Genomic DNA, 6,624 nt, shown 5'->3' on the forward strand with positions numbered 1-6,624 from the left:
GTGTTCAGGATTCGAACAGGGACCCACCTATCGCCACTCATAGAAACCACAGTTCTGCAGACAATGACACCTTTCTTATGAGTCTGAGATTTTGGTGGTTCAATCAGAATGGCACTGCCCTCAGAGAGGGGTGATGATGCTGGCAGTCTACCCCATACAAGGTGTTCTTGCTTGGGAGTAGAGTCACTGCCTGAGCTAGTTTGACAGTGCCAATGACATCTGGCATTTTGTCACCTCTCCACCTATTAATGCCAGACAGCATATTCAGAAACTGTACTATCTCGGGCGCTTCTGCAGATTCGGGTTTACTCAGGACTTGCCAAAAATGGGGAGACAGCCTGAAGTGTCTGAGAAGGTGTTTGATGACATTTGTCCCCAAAATTAACTGATCTTTCTGACCAGGGACCACTAGAGCGGGCACTCTGAACGTACAATCATAAACCTCCATCTTCAGCTCACATATACATTTGGGTTTAACCTGAACTCCACCACAGCCCACTAGCATAATGTCAGTGCGAATGTCGCTTAATTCCAGTGCAACCCCAGCGCTCTTTAATTCTTGCTCTGCCTCTTCGCTCAAAGTACACGCCATGGAACCTGTATCAAGGAGAGCCTGCAAAGAGACTTCATCATTCACCAATGCATTCGTGTAAAACAGGCTGTCTGCTTCATCAAGTCTTACTATGTTCTGGGAAAGTACAACAGTACCAGGTGGAGCACACTTCAGGCTTTCTTTGTATACAGTCTGTATGTCATCACTGGGATTGAGGGTCTCACACTCCTCGCTCACACTGTCCCTCTCAAGTGCAAGCATCCTAGTTTCCTGGGGACTGCTTTGTTGAGTAATGGGCTCAGTTGCTCTGGGGCAGTCTTTTTCTCTGATGCCCAACCTCCAGACAACCTAGACATCTCCTTTCTCTCATGCAGTGAGTGCGTGTAGAGTGTGAGCTATTACCACAAACCTGGCATGAAGGGAACCTGGCTGAAACTGGAGGCTGTGGTTTGATTACGGGAGGGGCAGGCTGGTTAGTGCGCTCTAGCACCCTCTCTAGCATACTGAGCACGCGGTCTAGAGCACTTGAATCTGAAGCGACAACTCCAGCGGTCTTAACCGGGTTATCTTGGGAACACTTTACTGTACCTACTTGGGCATGGTTCAGTTCAAATTCAGGTGATTCACTTGTGGTTGTTGCAGTGGCCACTAGGAGGGGATGTGGTCTGGCAGAGCTCAGACTCTTCTTTTTACATGGCACTCTCTTTGATGTTCATCAATGGCTTCCTGAACTTCCATTACTGACCACTTACTAATGGGCTTACATTTGAAGACACAGGCGAGGCTGGGATCAGGACAGTTTCTGATAAACATCATGGCTATTTCTGCCTCCATGTTCTCCATTTTGCCTCCCTGGCGCTGTAAGTGCCTATCAGCTGCTTCAGCTGCGATATTAAGTCTCACCCAATAGTCTACTGGTGTTTTTTGCAACTGGTTGGGTGGCATAGAAGTCAGCCAATGGTTGACAAGAACCAGGGCTCTCACTAAAATAACGCCTGAGTATGGCATAGATGGTCTCAGGGTTGGTCACCGCACCAGAAGATGAGTTGCTTTTCAAACCCACCCTAACAATGTTTTTAGCTCTGCCGAGGAGATGGTTCAAGATTTCATCCACTTGCATGGCTCCAGACAAACCTCTCTTCTGCAAATACACTTCCATCATATCTATCCACTCATGAACAGAGTACTTATCTGCGTCATCACCTCGGTACATAGGTGGGTCTTTGATATCTTGCCTGACCACTAGGTTCATTTTGGAGAAGTCGAGAGTGGTATCAGGGCCCTTAACTTTGGGAGACTCGGGTTGAGCTGTCTGGTTTGGACCAAGCGGGACTTGACTGGATAATAACCGACTAGCGATTGATTCACCTATCTGAGTCCCCAGCTCACCAATAAGCTCACGTAGCTCCTTGTGTGTGCTGTCATCACTCAAAGCAGGGGTTGAAAACTGGTGCCCATGAGCATTATTTTGAATAATGTCATCTGATTCTGATGGCTCATCATGAGACATTATGGACCTGTCCCTAACTTCATCTGCCCCAGACAGTCTCCAACCTCTCCCAGCAACTGGTGTGAAAAGGTTAAAGGAGCCTTGGCCCCTACCAGTCATGTTACTCACAGGAAATTAACAATAACTACAAAAACAATTGGAAACAAGAAAAATACGAAAGTGCTTATCACCCAGGAAAATACAACACATGTAAATGTAGCCTAGTTAAACTCTAACACATGTGTCTTAGAGAAATATCTATTAACACAACACTGAGGATTTTTTTCAAAAGGATCCACAAGATAATTTTGCTGATATCACAAATGTCAGAAGTGTTCAGCTCAACCTCAGCGATCGGCAGCGGCTGATCAGATGGATCCGGGTCACGGCACCACTTTTATGTAGCAGATTTCAAATGGTTGACTGCGTTGTGACGACAGACACAGACTGGCTGGAAACTGGATTTATTTCAGTGTGGAGTCCATGCAGCTCTAAAACACAAAGTGGAGCAGCAAAATCAGTGTCACACAGCAACAGCACACCTCTGCTCATCCCAGTGTGGAGTCCATGCAGCTCTGCTTACAATATATAAAAGAAAATACAATCTATCAAAACGGTGTGGTTTTTCTCAACAGCCACATTTAAATCAAACGTTATAGTGGGGTAAAACAGAGACAAATATGAAGCAAGGTGCAGTCAAAAACAAGCCACTTATAATAACTTATAATATTCAAATTCCCACTAAGATGGATCAATCACACAATATATATTCAAACAACTTTAACTTTTACCAACATGGCTGAAAATACTATTCAGTGTGCAGCCTCAGATCATGAACTCATTATACACAGAAAACAAAAAATATACATTTACACATACCTAAAACACAAAGTGGAGCAGCAAAATCAGTGTCACACAGCAACAGCACACCTCTGCTCATCCCTGTTTAGCACAAGTAAGGAACACATAAACGGATGGTGTAACGGATAAAAGGCAGTTCCAATTACTATTTTCCTCGTTCAAAGTAATCAAAAACACTTTGGGAGCTTTTAGCCAAAAGAACTAATACTTATTAAAGAAAAATACACCAAATTTAAGCGTATAATGTAATACAGGGAGAGGAGCTACAGAAAGTCTGCCTTACCAGTGTGGAGTCCATGCAGCTCTGGCTGGGAACCCCCACACATGCAGCATGTTTACAAGTGGTGTCACACTGATTAACGCCCCACTTCAACAGTGACATGTGGAACCTCAGTTTTACAAAAATTACATTTACACAATAAAAAAAAATAAACTATATACAATACAGTTTTGAGAATGTTCACACTCAGTATATTATATCCCAGCTACACCAGCAATAAAATATGCTTAAAAGAACTTAAATCGTCTGCTAATGCTATTTACTTATCACCTTCCTTGCTGCTTAAGTTATGCTACTTCACACTGCATCACATTAACATTTGTCTTTGTGTGGTTTTTAATGTCTTTCTATGCTCTGGTATTTTCTATTTTCTCTTTCTCCTTACCCTGTCCTATATTTAGACTGTCCTATATTTAGACATCTGTAACCGGAAGGTTGCCGGTTCGATCCCCCTGCTCTCTGTCCTGGTCGTTGTGTCCTTGGGCAAGACACTTCACCCTACCGCCTACTGGTGTTGGCCAGAGGGGCCAATGGCGCGATATGGCAGCCTCGCTTCTGTCAGTCTGCCCCAGGGCAGCTGTGGCTACAACTGTAGCTTGCCTCCATCAGTGTGTGAATGTGAGAGTGAATGAATAGTGGAATTGTAAAGCGCTTTGGGTGCCTAGAAAAGCGCTATATAAATGCAATCTATTATTATTATTGTTGTTGTTGTTGTTGTTATTATTATTATTATTATTATTATTATTATTATTATTATTATTATAATTATTATTATATACTGTTTGAAAGTATATGGTATGGTCTTCTCTTGTACAGAGAAGGTTGTGTGCATGTATGTGGATACGTGCATGCATGCTTACATGTGTGTGTGTGTGTGTGTCCATCTGACAAAAGGGCATGTACCTGAACTCAGTTATTTATACTAACTCATCTATTCCACATTCATTTCTAATGACAGGTCATTTCTGGCCAGGAAAACCAAGAGTGTGCAAATGTTGAATAAACCAATCGAAAATTGGACGCAGACTAAGAGAGTTTATTTTGTGTGTTGAAATCCTCCTTGTGGACAAAGTCGTGGAATCATAGGTCAGTCTGATCACTAACGTTTTCAGGGAGAAAACTTTTAAATCAGTCAAATTTGACTGGAACACAACATGAGGTTTAATCGTTCTCATTCTATATCCACACTGTAACCACAACAGTTCATGTCCATGAAAAATAAAAACATTATGTCACAAACTGCACTGAAACTGCCAAAGGCTGCCAAACCTATCATCTTCTGGCGCCCCCCGTGTGTGGCAGCCTGTTACAGCAGCTCTGCTCATTCTGAGTTTCTTTCTTTCTTATCTTTTTTCTCCTCGTAATTTTTTTTATAACTAACGTATTAGTAATTAGACTCTGCAACCATGTTCTACCGTTTTGTGCTAGTCCTGGTCGTTTTTCTCAGTTTTTTTCTACTTTTTTCACCCGTGTCTGGGGACCAAGAGCAAATCAAATCAAATCAAATCACTTTTATTGTCACGGATCCTGTCATGGATCCTTTGTTCACAGTAAGGATCAGCTGTTAGCGCTGCGTCCTGCAGCGGTACTGCCAGCGGACAGACTCGACATTCCCAGCGAGCTGAGGAAGAAAAGATGGGGGTGTCGTGCTGGGAAGGAGTGCCGTCGCCCGAGAAGGAGACGTTATCGACCATCTCTTCCTTCTGTAATTATTGGAAACGTAAGATCTTTGCCCAATAAGATGGATGAGCTCACGTCGCTAACCTGGTCACAGAGGGAGTACCGGCAATGTAGCATCATGATGCTAACGGAGTCGTGGCTAACATCGCTAACTCCGGACAGGAGCGTGACACTACCGGGATTCCAGCTGCTGCGAGCGGACAGGACGAGAGACAGCGGTAAGAGGAAAGAACGGGGACTGGCAGTGTTTGTGAATGGCAGATGGTGTAACCCTGGGCACATCACTGTAAAAGAACAACTCTGCAGCAGAGACATTGAGCTGTTAGCCGCTAGCATGCGTCCGTACTACCTGCCCCGGTAATTCTCGCATGTTATCGCGATAACAGCGTATGTCCCCCCCCTCGGCCAAGCGGATGCAGCATGTGACTCTCTCCACTCTGTGGTCAGCGGACTGCAAACACAATCTCCGAGAGCCCTTCTCATAATATCAGGGGACTTTAATCATGCCTCACTGGACTCCACACTGCCCACCCTCACCCAGTATGTGACCTGCCCAACCAGAGACAATAAAACACTGGACTTACTGTATGCCAATGCAGAAGAGGCATACAGTTCATCACCTCTCCCTCCCCTGGGCAGATCTGATCACAACCTGGTGCACCTTGTCCCTGTGTATGAGCCCTTAGTTCGCAGGGAGCCACCAGCCACCCGCACAGTACAGAGATGGTCGGAGGAGAGCGAGGAGGCTCTTAAGGATTGTTTTGAGTCGACTGTGTGGGAGGTGATCTGTGACGACCACGGAGAGGACATCGACAGCCTTACTACATGCATTACTGACTATATTAATTTCTGTGTGGATAACACCGTACCTACCAGGACTGTACGGTGTTTCTCCAACAACAAACCTTGGATTACCCCAGAAATTAAAGCCGTCCTCAAGCAGAAGAGGAGGGCCTTCAAATCCAAAGACAAAGAGGAGTTGAAAAGGGTGCAGAGAGAGCTGAGGGGACTGATAAGGAATGGGAAGGACAGCTACAGGCAGAAGATGGAGAACCAGCTTCAGCAAAATAACGTTGGTGAAGTCTGGAGAGGCCTCAGAACCATCTCGGGCCACAAACATCAGAACTCTCTGCCTGGGAGGGATGTGAGGTGGGCAAATGAACTGAATCATTTCTTCAACAGATTTGATTCATCCATGAGGCAGTCTCCAACATCGGCTGCAGACTCACCCACCCCCACTGCTGCTGTTCCACCTCTGACACCTCAGACACTTCACACCTCCTCTATTCACCCTGCTCACCCCTCCCCACCCCCAACAACAGCATCCAATACACACTCAACACAAGGCTCCAGCCTGTCTCTCTCAACCACCCAGGTTAGGAGGGAACTGAGGAGGATTAAAGCCAAGAAAGCAGGGGGTCCAGATGGCATCAGCTCAAGGGTCGTCAGGTCCTGCGCGGACCAACTGTGTGGGGTGATCGAGCACCTCTTCAACCTGAGCCTGAGGCTGGGAAGAGTCCCACAGCTCTGGAAAACCTCCTGTGTTGTACCAGTGCCAAAGACTTCACGCCCCAAGGACCTCAACAGCTACAGGCCGGTGGCTCTGACATCCCACCTGATGAAGACCCTGGAGCGGCTGGTCCTGGCTCAGCTTCGGCACCTGGTGAGCTCATCACTGGACCCACTTCAGTTTGCCTACCAGCCTGGCATTGGAGCGGATGATGCCTCCTACATCGTTCCCTCGCTCACCTGGAGACCGCT

General features: G+C 45.9%; 1 long non-coding RNA gene across 1 annotated transcript; it reads right to left on the minus strand.

Moving 5' to 3' along the window:
- Positions 1–2,921: 2,921 nt before the first annotated feature.
- LOC120433721 lies at positions 2,922–3,382 on the minus strand. Its single transcript, XR_005608716.1, has 2 exons — positions 3,187–3,382; positions 2,922–2,984 (listed from the first exon to the last, which is right to left on the minus strand). It is a non-coding gene; the product is annotated as an uncharacterized LOC120433721 (long non-coding RNA).
- Between the last annotated feature and the right edge of the window lie 3,242 nt (positions 3,383–6,624).

This window comes from Oreochromis aureus, linkage group 16 (genome assembly GCF_013358895.1).
Source record: "Oreochromis aureus strain Israel breed Guangdong linkage group 16, ZZ_aureus, whole genome shotgun sequence".
Taxonomy (NCBI): Eukaryota; Metazoa; Chordata; class Actinopteri; order Cichliformes; family Cichlidae; genus Oreochromis; species Oreochromis aureus.